Source organism: Podarcis pityusensis, assembly GCF_964106645.2.
Source record: "Podarcis pityusensis genome assembly, chromosome: 7".
In the NCBI taxonomy this organism is placed as follows: Eukaryota; Metazoa; Chordata; class Lepidosauria; order Squamata; family Lacertidae; genus Podarcis; species Podarcis pityusensis.
The window spans coordinates 41,794,917-41,811,369 of NC_138031.1; the positions used below are offsets into that span (position 1 = coordinate 41,794,917).

Genomic DNA, 16,453 nt, shown 5'->3' on the forward strand with positions numbered 1-16,453 from the left:
TGTTCACATCTTCCCTTGAGAACTGCAGAACACATTAAATTTAATTCAAGAAGGGCAAGGCTACAAAACATATGCAGACTTGGAATTAACCCCTTCTGAATACAATTAGAAACTCCTGAGCAAACATGACTAGTGGTTGTGCTGTACCTGTATTGAGTAATTGCTAGTGATGTCAGAAAGTACTTTAATGCATGCTGGTACTTAAATTTCGCAAGCCAAGGGGAAATCCTGGGACTTGCTCTCCAGGGACTGGTCTTTTCTGAATGTAAGTATCTCTTAATCATGTTTTGATTATGACTGTCCAAGAACTGGAAAAATAATCTGTTGAAAACTCATAGTAGGACTATCTGCCTAACCCTTTCCAGCCATGTTGTACTAAACCAACTGCTCTGAGAAACAATTTTCTGCAAGTATACCATCATCACTAAACAATATTTTTAATCTAATAATTAAACAAGTGTCTGTCTGTATGTCAATTATAATGAATGTATAAAACAACAACATTTTTTTTAAAAAAAACTTATTTGCAAAACCAATATTGAATTCATATTGATAAACTCTTGCAAAGGTTAAAAGTGAAGCATTCATTTGGACCAGTAACATGGCAGCTGTTTTGAACCACTATTCAATAAGTTAGAATTTCAAAGAGTGTGAAGTACCCAGAAAACCTAGCAGAAGCTATAATAAAAGAAACCTGTTGCTTTATGTGATTCAGATTTTAAGATTCACTTAAAACTGGAACATCTGTCTTCATTTTCTGAAGCTTACAAACTTTACGAAATCAACAAATAAATACATCTGCAAAACACAAGAACCAAAATAAAGTCCTGTATTTTCACTAGGAAGAAGTAAAATTATGAGACAAAAATGATCAGTGTTTAGCTTACCTGAGCCTATTGTTTAAAACAGCAACACATCACTAATTCTGCTCTTTGGAGCTGGACCATTTGCACATAAACATTTATAAGCAAGGAACTCCAAAGTAACCTTTAACTTTAGTGATCATTCTCTCTCTTGTGCTCAGAGCAGAGCAATCTAATACACCTTATCATGTGGTGTGTTGCTATAGCAACAGTGAATCCAGCTGCTGCAATACAAAAGACTGACAAAAACTTGTTTTCTCCCCTTCCGCCCACCTAGTTAGAGTCAGGGTGCTTTCCTTATGGTTGCATAGCCTATCTGATCTCCATTTACTTCCAGTACCTACTGATCTGGATTAATGTAGGCAGCAGAATGTAAAAAAAGTAAAATGGGCATTCAAGTGCTTTTAGTCAATGCAGTTAAATGACATCTTATCATATAAAATTGCCACTCATTGCTTAAAATCACTTAGCTACAAGGAATCCAAAGATTATAAAGGGAAACAAACTATACCCTAAGACAGAATTCTCTGTATGTTCACTCTTGTCCCAGAATAAGCTACAAAACAGCCCTCTAGATGATGATCACGTCAAACAGTACAGTGGTAGATCAAATATAAATAACCATAGTAGCCAAGATGGCTACTCTATATTGTAACTACCAGAAGTTACAAGATTCTTTAAAAGCAACAAACACATTTTGAGATATATTTTTTGTATAGTCAAATAAAATGGTTTTTATGTTGCATAGCCAACAGAAAAACCAAGAGTGAAAAACAATTACAGAGCTCATGTCACATTATTTGCAAAGGATTGGAATATGGGTGACCAGAAATAACCCAATTATGATCTGCCTTTGGTAAAGTAATACAAGATTCTTCCATAGCAACCTTAGCCCCTTCACTGTCCTCCATTTGCCCCAGCTGCTGGGAAGTGGTAGTCCAAAACATATGGAGGGCAATGGTTGTTCTACCCCCCTCAGGGGTTGCCAACATTTTTGGGCCTGTGGGCACATTTGCAAACAGATGAGAACCACACACATACAGTGGTACCTCGGGTTAAGTACTTAATTAGTTCTGGAGGTCTGTTCTTAACCTGAAACTGTTCTTAACCTGAAGCACCACTTTAGCTAACGGGCCATTGCGCCGCTGCTGCACGATTTCTGTTCTTATCCTGAAGCAAAATTCTTAACCTGAGGTACTATTTCTGGGTTAGTGGAGTCTGTAACCTGAAGCGTATGTAACCCGAGGTACCACTGTACTGCAAACAAGCAGACAACACGACCTATTATAGTAACTACAAGAGGATGCTTCTTTCAAAGTCTAATTTCAGTGAGGCAAGGGGACACTGTGGGCACCAGGGGAAGCCTCTACAGGGTCTTGTGCACCCGGGGGGGGGGGGGAGGCCACATTGGCAGCCTCCTGTTTTATGGAGAATCCATAACGTAACATATAATTAGGCATGAGCCCCCCATGCTAAGAAAATAGATAGGGGGCACAAATTCAATGTTAAAAAATAGAATTAATTGACAGTGATTATTGTCAGGGCTGAATTTCTGAAATATTATTCCATTTTCAGACTGCTCATCTTTCAGATTTGGTTCCTATACTGAAGACACAAAAATGATGAGTCTGGGGGAGAAAATAAGTGGAAACTGGAGACCTCCCCTTGCGTGAGCCACTGGACTTGCTGAATTAGCATGTGTGGCAAGGGATACCTGCAAAACACTTTGCAATCAGTGCTCATATTCTGCAACAGATGGCTCATCAATTTTAAAAGCGCAGTTATAATTTCTTGGACAAAATAATCACTTTCTGATCCAAACAACTCAAATATTTACTTAGCATGTCCATATCTACCTTTAACAACAATACATAATTGCAAAATGTATACAACTAATAGAATAAAGAACCTCCCAAAATAACGAAGTTTCCTCAGACCAAGAAAACGTTGTACTGCAATCCATGTCTAGCGTACAGAGTTCAGTATGGCTTACTCCCAAGTAAGTGGCTATAAGACTGCAGCCTACATGAATTCTGGCTCTCTTACTCACAAATCCTTTGATTAAGACTGTCAGTGGACTTATACACACAAGTTGCAAGCAAAGTACATTTCCCAAGGAAGTCACGTGATTAATTTTATTGCCTTTCATGTCTACATTTAATGAGGTCAAGAAAACAGAAAATGCAAATATAAAAATATTTTTAAAGCCTAGGAGAATATGAAAAGAAGGTCACCTGTGTCAACAGCAAAAAAAAAAAGTGTACAGATGTTTTGCATAGCAGTATTCCTTGTTGTTTTGCAAAACAAAGCATGGGGGTGCAGAATGAGACTTGTGTTTTGCAAATACTCAGTACAACACAAAACTTCCATATTCTGCAAATTAGGGTGCAGGGTGGCTATTCAAGGTAGAAGCAAAGCTCCAAACGTAGCACCTGCTAACTCTCTACAGATGGTCTGATAAGGAAAAGATGAATAGAGCTACTGCTTGAATAATTTATGCCTGTTCTGGTATGCAAGGAGTAAAAACTGACTTAGGTGTCTTTCATGGGTAGTTTGGCAGGCCTTTCCCTTATCAAGACTGTATTTTAGTAAACCAAAATAGTAAGTATGTTGATCTAAATAATTCAGCCTAATTCAATTCAGCCGTATTCAAGATGAAAATAATTCCATCTTAAGGTAGAAGCATTCCTTGTTTGTTTGTTTTTTTAAAAAGAAAGCATGTCATTAACGTATCCTTAAAACAGTGAAGTTAAACTACTTCCGGGTTGGCGCCATCGCCGAATGGCGGACTCCCTCCGAGCTCCGGAGGGAGTCGGCTCGGCAGGGGCTGGGTCCTACCGCGCCGGCGACGCGGGGACCCTTAAAAACCACGGGCACGGGGCCCGTGGACATGGGGACTCGGCTGGTACCGTCAGCGCCCTCCCGACTCGTGAAGGAGCCTTTTTAAAGGCTACGGATCGGGTGCCTGGGAGTGGCGTGGTACTTTGAGTCTATCGCTTCCCCTGCCGAGTGCAGCCGCATGCCATTCGTCGGAGAGCGCTGGCTTCTTCCATTTGAAATTCGGACATTTAACAAAAACCCGTGAGTAATTGGGTAACCGGGTACAAAAGGAGGAAAAAAAAAAGAGGATTTTTTTTTTTCGGATTCGGCACGAGCGGGGGGGATCTAAAAAGGAAGTCAGTCCCCTCCCTGATTGTAAACATGCTAAAACAAGGACTGGGAAACCAAGATCAATTCAGAAGTTTATTGCTGATTAAAAATACCAAATTCCACGATGGAATCATTACAAGAATTGTGCTGGAGGAGAGTCGAGGGTGAGAGGGAAAAGGCAACCCCCCCCCCCGGGAACCGGGGCGATTCAGAGAACCTGGTGGAGAGAGATGGAGAGTTTGACAGCTGTCAAAGTAGCTGTCAAATCTTGAGAATATAAAGAGGACTTTGCTACAAGTATTTTGCTGGTTAATTTTGATACAATTGGATATAAATATGGATACAAAATGTCGGGTGGAAAAAGAAACAACAATTTGACTTTTGGATGAGAGGACACAAAGTTATTGCAATCCCTCTAGAGGGGCTTTGGGACATTACAAGCGGCGTATATGGAAAACTACTCTGGGATGTGTACTACTGGTCTTAGCTCCTGGGAAAGTAGCAAAACTGAAATATTTGTTTTGTCTACAGAGGTGACAACACAATAGAATCTTTCTATTCAAGTAAGCTCCTGAATAACAAACCTCTGTAGTGATACTAGATTTCAGAATAAGAATGGTTTTGCAGCTAAACAAGACAGAAACCTGAGAAAGTAAGAAACAAAAGAGTAAAGGACCAACTACGCCACGGCAAGAACAATGGGAGGAGTAACAATGATCGAGGGAAATTAAAGGCCTCGATTAGACTGGACTTTTGAAATTAAACATCATCAAAACAAGTAAATTTAAAGAAAACCGGCAAGATGAATTGAGAAAATTTGGCTGTGGACTTGAGACCTCCAGGCCGACAACATACAGACTGATGGACATAGGGAATCTAAACCGGGGAAGGGAGGGGGAATTCTAGAATCCAAAGGCTATGTAATCAACTTCTGGAACCTTTTTCTATTTTCTATCTTTTAAATTTTTTTTTTTTTTTTTATATATATAACTTTGGTATTTTGATTTAACAAGTTTGGAAAAAAAAAAGAAAAGGGGGAATTCGTGGAAGGAAACGGGGTAGATTTTGGGGAAAAAAATCTTTGTTCTATTTTGTTAAAGGTGAGGAGTGATGTTAAGATTGTAATTTAAATTGGCTATTAGGCATAACATATTAGGTTAAATTGGGAATGAGAACTTGTGGAACCAACGTAGGGAAAGGGGAATACAGTCGGGAGGGGAAGGAGGGAGTCCCAGAAAGAAGGTTATGAAAATAAGGGTTTAAAATTGGTCTCTTTTCTTTCTTTTCTTTCTTTATCTTTTCTATCTTCTTTATTCTGTTATTATTGGAAATTTTAATAAATATGATTAAAAAAAAAAAAAAACAGTGAAGTTAAACTATATACAGTAACAATCTTAGAAAGGGTATTTGTTTCTTATGCAATGTTATTTGATGGTTTTGTGATGCAAAATACAGCAAGATTAAGAAAACAGAGTTTTGTCTGCTGGCTGTCAGAATGTGACTCAATGGGCGTTTTATTCCTAATGATTAATTCTTAGCAACTTTGGAGCATGCATATCCTTTCACCAATAGATGTTGATCCAACAAAAGCTAGCAGCTTTTCTGGATCTAGAATCAACAAGCAAAATGTATCAAAAATAGCATTGCACAGTACATTCCTGGTCATAAAATGATGAACTGGCTTTGCAGTTAGCAATCTCTAATAGAATGGAAATTTTGCTGCGGTGAGGTTATGCAAGAATACCTTGTAAGGCCACAGGGCAACTGGAATCCCAAAGTGATTAAAATATGGTGATCATTCCCTTACTTACATAACAAAGGGAAAATAAAAAGATGCTTTTCTAGGCTGCATTAACAGAAGTATAGGGTCCAGGTCAAAGAAAGTAATGGTATTGCTCTATTCTGCCTTTTTCAGACCACACCTGGAGTACTGTGTCCAGTTCTGAGTGTCACAGTTTAAGAAGAACATTGACAGGCCAGAATGTGTGCAGAGGAGGGTGACCAAGATGATCTAGAGTCTGGAAACTAAGCTTTATGAGGAATGGTTCAAGGAGTTGGGTATGTTTCTGCAGAAAATGGAGGGCTCTGAGGCAGATGAATAACCCGTAAGGGATAAGGTTTAGTGGTGACATGACCTAAATAAAGATTTTATAGTTTTATGAAGACTATAAATGTGTGTGTTTGCCAAAATCTCCACCTTTTTTTTTATTTGCCAGAAAATATAATCAATACATCAATAAAAAACCTTATTGATAAATATTGACATATTTATGTATTTAAATATAGCTTATTATTATTAGTGCCTAGGGTAATTCATATATAAATCTGTCAACCGTATTTCCCAGATAAAAAGTCACATAAGAGAAATGTAAAGCCTGCTATTAATCTTTTCCTGTGTAGCTTAAAATACATTAGAAACATATTTCATAGTCCCAAATGCAAATGTGACAACAACTACATTGGATATGCTTCCCGTATACAATAATTATCCATTCCTTATTGGCATACTGCAGTGCTTATGGTGCCAAGTTAGATTAATCTGATTTCTGAAGACGTTCAATATTTTCCATTAGTTTTATTATGCTTTATATCAAAAAAGCCTTCAGTACACACACACACACACACACACACACACACACACACACACTGTAGCATGAAATGACCTCTAATCCTGAAATAAAATATTGGAATGTAACCAACAAGCATTTTAACATAAATCTGAAGGGCCTGCCTCATTCTATTATTAACACCACTCAAGACAGAATTGGTAATGCAGAGTGTAGGTGGCCAAAGATGACTCTGAATGTCCAGTTTAAGTACCAAGCACCACTTGAGCCTCCCACCTAGGGTCCCCTGTTGGGCAGTAGCTTGACCTGATGTGTGATGATTCACAATATATGATGAGTGATTCTGGTTTTAAAGTGAGCTCTGCGCTTCTTTTTTAAATGGAACTAGCAAAAGCAACTGGATTTCTAAGGCAAAGCCCAATAGCACTAATTTTAAAATGATATGTGATTAATTACTCTCCTTGTAATGCTGCTTTCTCAGTGTTTTCCTTTTCTTTCTTTTTCTTTTTTTCTTTTGAGCACAGATACCCCCACATAGCTGCCCTTCCAGATATTTTATACTCCTGGGTAGAATATATTCCTTTGTGCAGCCTTTCCATTAAGGTAATAAACTCGAAACAGGCAGAAAAAGTTTATATTAAGAAAATATAAGTCATTAATTAGCTGTCCAAAAATCCCCTGCTTTATAAAACTGGAATTACTGAAATGCAGCGGATCCTCTCCTCATAAATATCTTTTGGTAATATGCATTTTAAATCATTCAATAAAAGTAAAATCTATTTTTGTACAATGCCAAAAGGAGAGACATAATGAAATATATGAGCCACTACTGGTCAATGATTAAAATGTGCTCTCATTACTGTGCCCTTCTGCTATTAGCATGAGAAATGAGAATAAGATGGTGATGGGGGCATCATGATGAATATAATAATCTTGCAAAAGATTTGTGAGAAGTCTAACGATGGAGACTATGGATAATTATAGGGGGTGCAATCCTGCTAAAGCTAAGTATGCTTATATCCTGCCCATTTCAATGGCAAGGTTAATCACATGTTTAACAATGCCTTCCATTCAGTAGGGCTTATATTTGCTTAACTTCGGTTGGCTTGTGCACAGTATAGAGGGAAGTAAAATACCCCACAACTCTTTTGGGGGTTTCCATTTCTCTCTGTCCCTCTCCCTCCCCCCCCTCTCTCACACACACCTTCTTCTTCTTCTTCTTTCGTGATCACTCGTAGCGGAGTAAGATTGTCTTCCATAAACACGGTTTTAACAATGAGTCTGTGACTGTGGAGGCCAATTTGGGATCCACACGTCCTTCCACAGTGGGGACATTGGTTTCTGGGCGGGAGTTGATCACGGTGTGGATTTGTCAAGCGTGCCTTCCTCCTAGCCCGTTTCTCCCTTGCGTCCTGAGTTTGAGTGTCTTCAAAGCCCATGACAGCTTTGGTAAAGGCTGTTCTCCAACTGGAGCACTCACAGTCCAGTGTTTCCCAGTTGTCAGTGTATATACTACATTTTTAAAGATTTGCCTTGAGACAGTCTTTAAACCTCTTTTGTTGACCACCAGCATTACGCTTTCCATTTTTAAGTTCGGAATAGAGTAGTTGCTTTGGAAGACGATCATCAGGCATCCGCACAACATGACCAGTCCAACGAAGTGGATATTGAAGAATCATTGCTTCAACACTGGTGATCATTGCTTCTTCCAGTACACTGATATTAGTTCGCCTATCTTCCCAAGTCATGTGTAAAATTTTTCGGAGACACCGTTGATGGAATTTTTCGAGGAGTTGGACATGGCACACACACACACACACACACACACACACACACACAGTGCTCCCACCACATGTTGAAGTTTTTCATTGAAATGAAAAAAAAATATTCATTGAATTTTCATTTCATTTCATTATTTCATTGAAAATGATGGTATTTTCTGTAAAGAAGTGCTTCCTCAAAGCATTTCAAAACATTTTCACCTTACAGTCACATTTCCCTGTATAAAATGGGCACACTTACTCAAACTCGCATGCAATTTAATACAAAGAGGTCCATTCCAATTCTCAATCACTGGCAAAAATGCAACTCTGAATATAGAAGTATTAATAATTACACAAGTCTTACTTCTGTGATAGTTAAAGTACAACTATCTGAAAATAGAAGCCTACAAAATTGATTAGTTTGTTTTGTTTTTTTAAACAGTTCCCTTGAAAGGCACTCCAAAGTTTAATTACCCATATTTCTGTCTCTGGCACTGAGCTACTCATTTATAAGGCAAATTCAATATTATATTCATCCAATTTTAGCTTCCAAGTAAATGCATCATGCAATGCCTCTATATTTCTGCAAGATGGATGAACTCACAATTACCAGATATATTCACAATGTGTGATTATTACAGCTGGTAAACAATAATGTTAATAATTATTATGATGATTATTATTTTGTATCACACAAACATGATCCTAGAAATCTTTATACCCTTCAAAGCACTTTCAATCAATGGGTTTCTTTTCATTTCATTTTTGCCTTTTCCACCCCAAGGAACTTAAGGGTAAAATAATAAAGCCATACAGTTGTGAAACAGACAATTAAAACAGCTTAATTATAACTAGAAAGGGACACAAAAAGAGCTTGGGACACTAATGAAGCATTTCTGTAAGATATGACAGAATCCTGGCATCCCTACTTATTTCGCTTTTCTTTCCTCTGCAGTGGTCATTAGGAAATCTGTTCCGTTTCTGAAACTATGCAGATCAGAAAGCATCACAGCGCCAAACAACCATGACTAACCGGAGTATGACAGATCATTCAACTGTGGTGAAAAGATGCTTAATGAAACAGATCAAGGACCTTGCCTCTAAAGATGAAGGCTCCACAGGAAGGTAGGAATGCCCTAAATATGCATCAGATAAAGGAATATTTTACATAAGAGTTAGTGGCAAAGAGGCAACACATTCAAATGCATTTAAGTCTGCAGCAGTGCCAGGAATATTATCTTGCAGGCACTACACCTTCTTATAAATCTGATTATATAGCTTCAATCATGGCATTTTTCTACATCAGCTATATTTGGTCCATAATAATTGGTTTAAAATACTTCTGCATTTTGCAAAGTCCACAGACTGATGAAATTCAGCATGCTGGTTTGGATCTACAAGGCCTGAACAGGTCGGGCTACCATAGCTTGTCCCCTGTACTTTAATAAGACAAACTATGTAAAAACGAGTTCTGAAAATCAGGTGGAATCTTGCAGAAGTTTAGCATTCATTTATGCTTTAATGGCTTTCAGAAAGGGTCTCTTTAGAGCCCCATTAAATAGTGGGAAGTTTGTGCCATATTTTCCCTGTTGGTTCCGTGGATCATGTGATGAAACCTGGGGTGGTATGCCGGCATACAGTTCTTTCCCCACTGTTTTCATGGGTAAATCATGGGGAACAGAAGCATGCATGTTCATAAAGGGTGGTGACATGCTCAACTGGGCCAGCTGTTGTATCACATCACGCCTACTGGCATGGATGAAATTCAGTGCAACATGGCAGTATATCAGTAAAAAAGACAGAGTTCCAAAACACAGCATGTTACACAGTGTAAAAGGAACATTAGAAACCAGGCCAGAAGTGCTAGCATTATCACCAGAAAAACTAACACAATAAACCTCATGTTGGAAGGCACCCTGCGAAAAGCCTCCTGAGCTGACATGCCATCCCAGAGAGACATCCTCAGTGGCTGCATTAAAAAAAGGTAAAAGGTAAAGGACCCCTGGATGTCTAAGTCCAGTCAAAGGTGACTATGGGGTGCGGCGCTCATCTCGGTTTAAGCAAAGGGAGACAGCTTTCCGGGTCATGTGGCCAGCAAGATTAAACTGCTTCGGGCACAATGAAACACCATGGCGGAAGCCAGAGTGCATGGAAACACCATATACCTTCCCACCGCAGTGGTACCTATTTATCTACTTGCACTGATGTGATTTCGAACTACTAGATAAGGGGAATAATTCTCAGCACCACACCTGTCTGTCAACCTCTAAAACAGAGTAATAGCTGAGGCTCAATATGTTGTATACATAACTCTTCGCTCTGCTTTTATGAGTGTGCGTGCTTCTTATCGGTATTACTGGATGTATCAGTGGCAGGTTTCCCCCTGTTAAAGATTATGGCCAGTGCAAAATTAATAATATGTCTTTTTGATGAATGTAGCCACAACTGGCAATGTAAACCAGACCTGTGGTGAAGGACAGCACCAAACAACCACTGGGCTGTATAAATCAACCCCCACAACTGAGCCACAGCATGTCACAGATTGCAGTAGGGAGAACCTTTACAGCAAATTATTCCAGTACCACATACTCAAGAGGAAATCAAGAACAAGCAATAGCCATTGGATCAGTACTCACCGAACTTAGGAAAAATTCCTTCCTAATCACAAATATGAAGAGTGTTATTGAGCTCTGGATATTTAGACTGGCGCACATAAAAATCAAACATACCTATATCAAATATGTACTTACCACTGTAATGATACCAAAGGTGCATATGCCATATTTGTATGAACCTCTTTCCAGGTTCAGACAAGGAGAAGCATTGTCTTGAAACTGAGTTGGGAGGAAGAGGGTAATGGGCTGTGTTTGGGAACCTGCAAGCCTTCACAAGAGACCCAATTGACCATCCTCTCCCCCCACGCTCCAGGAAATGCACAAGGGGGACAAGATAGATTCTTGCAGATTCAGAGGATTAGCTAGACCTTTGTGACATCATCAGCCCTCTCCATTCAAGCCGAGCAACCACAGAGCATCAGTAGTAGTCATGGTGATTGGTGTAATGGCTGCTTTGTGTTTTATCCGGGGTTGAACTGAATTTACTGTACATGTGTTTCATATGATGGTGGTAGGATATTTTCCCACCCCCACCCTGTTCCCTGCCATTGTTTTCTACTTCTACTACAGTGGTGCCCTGCAAGACGAATGCCTCGCAAGACGAAAAACTCGCTAGACGAAAGAGTTTTCCGTTTTTTGAGTCGTTCCGCAAGACGAATTTCCCTATGGGCTTGCTTCGCAAGACGAAACGTCTTGCGAGTTCTTGCGAGTTTGTTTCCTTTTCCTTAAAGCCGCTAAGCTGTTAATAGCCGCTAAGCCGCTAATAGCCGTGCTTCGCAAGACGAAAAAACCGCAAGACGAAGAGACTGGCGGAACGGATTAATTTCGTCTTGCGAGGCACCACTGTACTGTCTTGAAGCCACTGGCTAATGAAATGTCAGGCTTTTTACTGAAAAGAATTTCTGGAAGTTTCCATGAAGAAAGTATCCCTCCCTTTTACTTCAACCTCAGTTTTGTCCTCTGGTTATTTTTAAATTTCTTGTCATCTTCATTTCTGAGATTTCCAGTTAATTTAGCCATTTCAGTGTAGTCCATTAACTTGGTTTGCCAATCTTCTTTAGTTGAGACTGCTTCCTCTTTCCACCTTTGGGCTAACAGTATCCAGGCCGCTGTTGTAGCATAAATAAACAATTTTTTTCTGGTGTGTTAGAACTTTAAAGCTACAACCTTTTAAAACTCTAGATGGCTTGTAACCCAAATACATACATGGTTACAATCTTGCTAATCCAAAGCAGTCTTTCTATAACTCAGTTGCACTGTGTGTAACTTTTAGCTACTTGATTTTACATTCGGGCAGACCAATCCAAACTACGCGACATCAGTGTATTTTATATCAGGATGAATTATTCTGGTGTAAAGGTAAAGGTAAAGGGACCCCTGACCATTAGGTCCAGTCATGACCGACTCTGGGGTTGCGTCACTCATCTCGCTTTATTGGCCGAGGGAGCTGGCGTACAGCTTCCAGGTCATGTGGCCAGCATGACTAAGCCGCTTCTGGCGAACTAGAGCAGCACACGGAAACGCCGTTTACCTTCCTGCCGGAGCAGTACCTATTTATCTACTTGCACTTGATGTGCTTTTGAACTGCTAGGTTGGCAGGAGCTGGGACTGAGCAACGGGAGCTCACCCCGTCGCAGGGATTTGAACCGCTGACCTTCTGATCGGCAAGTCCTAGGCTCTGTGGTTTAACCCACAGCGCCACCTGCGTCCCTCTCAATGCCCCTATTCCAAATTCCGTTTAAGAGTCATGTAACTGCTGAATGAGCTGGCTGGAGCCTGGCAGAGGGAAAATAAGCCTTTAAAATGAGGTTTGATTTACAGCGTCCTTTGTGCCAGTCTAAATTCTGATGGGTTGCTAGGTCATGTGACCAGATAGAACAGAGTTTGGAATAGAGGTGAATCTCCCATTGCCCCATCCTGCCCCTGCTACACCCCCTTTTCAGGATTTATCCCAGCCTTGGCTGAGTTGGCTTCAACTGAGCTAGGATAGAGAAATTACACTAGCATTTCTCTGACTGAATCAGGATGTGGGGCACTCCACCCTCTGTAGCACTCACTGAGCCCAGGCTCAGCCAAAGATCCACCTATTCCAAAACCCACTCATTCTGGTGGAACTTGGGTTTGGGTTGCTCCCAAATCATTTTATATTGGCGTGAAGATGTAAATGCAATGAGAATCACTCTGTCAGCTTCAAATGACAGCATAACTTAGATAAACACCATCTTATGGTGCATACCTATAGGAGGCACATAGGTTGTAGACTTTACACTGTATAGAACATGACAGAAGAAAACCAGAAGCAAGTTGAATACACGTTCCTTCTCATTCCATCTCCTAATACTACCAACAGCTTTTCTCTAAACCAGTATATAAATAAAGGAGATTAGAGAATGGCAGCCAATATTATAGCTTTGCTTGGATTTTATTGTCAAAACGCAAGTGATCAAAAATAAAGAAGAGCATCATTTATCAGAACCAGCTCCTGTTCCTCTTTCTCCAACCCACTCATTCACTAAAAGAGCTTTCGAACAGCTTGCTCCTAGACACAAAGGGGCAAAGGCAGTTATGAAGATACACTGCTAATAGACATCAGGAAGAAATCTATGGCTTTCACAGATCCTCACACAGAGCTGATAAGGTGCACTCTAGTAATTGAGCAATAAATCAGGTGTGTCACTAGGGAGAACTTCCCTCCTTTCTTTATGCACCCTAAATACAAATGCAAAAACACCAAGCCATGTTGCTGATGGTGCATAACCTTCAACCCTTGGGGGGGGGGGGAGAAAAGTGCCACCCAGCTGCTGCAAGTTTAGTATGAAAGATTGATGAAAACTAGTTCTAACTAAATGACAGCAAAAAAACAGGTCACTTGCTTTCAAAACGGCAGCAGTGTTCAATGACAGATTCGCCATTTACGCCATCTCAAATAGTACAACTCGTAGCTAGAATGAAGGATCCTACAAAGGATCCTACAAAGGATCCTGGAATGATACTAGAACTCTTCTATATTTATAACAGAATGAAGAGAAAGTTCACATTTTGTCCCTCGATTTATTCCTCAGAACATGCTTTTGTGCTTTGGAGAGAACAAAAGTGCAAAGGACCATTAGTCACCTGTTTATTCCTTTATGAACATTGTTAACACCCTTGTGCTACCACATCTACAAACTACTTCACCTTGTTCATGGGAATAAGTCCTTCCAGGGCATGCATGCTCAGAGGAGTTTTGCTTTACCACTCTGACCCTGGCTCTAACAAGCATAAAAACAATTTCAAATGCAATACAGACTGGGAACAGAATATCCACTAAAAAAGGTTGTTGAAAAAGGAAGATATTTGATAGGTGCTGAAAAGACAGTAGAGACAACATTTGTCTAATATAGGGGTCAGCAAAGTTTTTCAGCAGGGGGCCGGTCCACTGTCTCTCAGACCTTGGGGGGGGGGGGCGGGCGGCATATATTTTTTGTGGTGAGGATGAATGAATTCCTATGCCCCACAAATAACCCAGAGATGCATTTGAAATAAAAGCACACATTCTACTTATGTAAAAACACCAGGCAAGCCCCACAAATAACCCAGAGATGCATTCTAAATAAAAGGACACATTCTACTCATGTAAAAACATACTGATTCCCGAACTGTCCACAGGCCGGATTTAGAAGGCGATTGGGCCCCCGGGCCTTAGTTTGCCTGCCCATGGTCTAATACATAATGAAAGGGTAGATGCCACCTTACTAAGGGTCCAATTCCTACATTGTATGAGGTGGACCACCTGATGAGATGCTAACTGTAGGAGCCCCTTTCCTGCAGAGCGCAATGATCGGAGAAAGTGTGTATGTCTCAATTATAGAAAACTTTCAATCAAAGGTCAAAGATCTCCCTAGGTTCTTAGCAGTATCATTGCCAGAGCCCAATAAACACATGAAGCTGCATTATAGCATCAGATCAGAAAATCTATCTAGTCAAGTACTATTCATCTCTGGCTGGCTATATCTCAGGCAAGGATAATTTACCAGCCCTGGTACCTGCATGAGCTCTGTCACATAGGTAAACCATTTTCATTACATATCAAATGCATGGCTTTTTCTTCCAAATGAGCCAGTGTTAAGATTTGTGAACCCCTCATCACTGCAGCGATGATTGAGAGAAAAGGCCATTGACTTGAATTAATTACCAGCATCTCAAAATACTGCTTTGTATCTCTCTACAGAGCATATTATGTTTAGGGGACTGCTGCACAGAGATTATAACATCACAAAATGCTAACTTATTACATATGTGTGTGTGCATTTGTGTATGGCATCTGCATACTGCACTTTCAGGGAGCAGTTCACAAAACAGTATAATAGTACATTCAAATACAGAGCGTACATTAAAAGCAGTGTTCAAAAACGTATGAACATTAGTATAAAAATAAGCCAAAATCTACCTATAAAACAGAACGTAACAGCATCAAATCAAAATAAGACACCCTCAATCGAGTTCAGGGAAAGTAATTTGTGCCAATATCTAAAAGCGTATCAATTTAAAAGCCTAGGAAAATAACTAAGTCCTCACCTAGTACAAAAATATTACAATGCAGGCACCAAGCAAGCCTCTCTGGGGATGTTGTTTCATAATTGGGGTGCTTCACTGAAAAGGCCCTCTCCCTAGAGGCGACTTGCCTCACTTCTGTAACCTTTCAATAGCTGAATATAATTTCTTTTCTCATTTCGGCCACTGAACTGCCACAACTTGGGTAATATTAGGCAATGATAGTGAGTTGTGGACTAATACTCCCAAATACAGTGGTGCCTCGCAAGACGAAATTAATCCGTTCCGCGAGTGTCTTCGTCTAGCGGTTTTTTCGTTTTGTGAAGCAACCCTATAAGCGGCTTAGCGGATTAGCGCTATTAGCGGTTTAGCGGCTATTAAAGGCTTATCGGCTCAGTGGCTTAGCTACTAAAAGGCTATTAGCGGCTTAGCGGCTTAGAAAAAGGGGGGGGGGAGCGAAAAAAAATCTCAAGACTCGCAAGACATTTTCGTCTTGCGAAGCAAGCCCATAGGGAAATTCGTCCTGCGAAGCAACTCAAAAACGGAAAACCCTTTCGTCTAGCGGGTTTTCTGTCTTGCGAGGCATTCGTCTTGCGGGGCACCACTGTACAGCGAAAAGGGAGTTTTCAATAAGATTGTAGCAGTCTCCTTTGGTTATGGTATGCCTTGTACATTCAGCCCAAACATAATGCACAGTAAGACATCCACAAGCGATACAATTAGTGAAGTGCTTAGCAGTTGATAGGAATGTGTATTCAAAGTGTAGCTATGAATAATAGGTTAAAGCTGTGTTATTGAGGTGAGTGTCACCCTGCAAGCTCCCTCTTTAAGAGGGTAAACTTCACCTTTCTCCCCCATGCCCCTTCCAAACTCCTGCTCCCTTTCCCAATCCCTTACAACTCTCACTTCAGTCTGCTGTCTATCGGGCACTCTGGCTTCAAACCTCTGCCTCTTTCACCTCT

At 40.2% G+C, this 16,453-nt stretch overlaps 1 protein-coding gene and 1 long non-coding RNA gene across 27 annotated transcripts in view; one reads left to right on the forward strand and one right to left on the reverse strand.

Annotated features, from left to right (window-relative positions):
- Positions 1–16,453, reverse strand: part of DTNA (dystrobrevin alpha) — a 190,010-nt gene that overhangs the window by 103,881 nt on the left and 69,676 nt on the right. For 2 of the 26 annotated variants that reach the window (XM_081013813.1, XM_081013816.1), the window contains exon 1: positions 11,094–11,280. The exons of the other annotated variants lie outside the window; for them this stretch is intronic. The gene's annotated coding sequence lies outside the window, so the exon portion shown is untranslated. Of the gene's footprint in view, positions 1–11,093; positions 11,281–16,453 lie in introns of those variants that run through there. 26 annotated transcript variants of the gene reach the window in all.
- The window catches only part of LOC308481474, a 92,558-nt gene that overhangs the window by 9,654 nt on the left and 66,451 nt on the right, over positions 1–16,453 (forward strand). The window contains exon 3 of the long non-coding RNA XR_013988701.1: positions 9,299–9,468. This is a non-coding gene — a long non-coding RNA (uncharacterized lncRNA). The remainder of the gene's footprint in view (positions 1–9,298; positions 9,469–16,453) is intronic.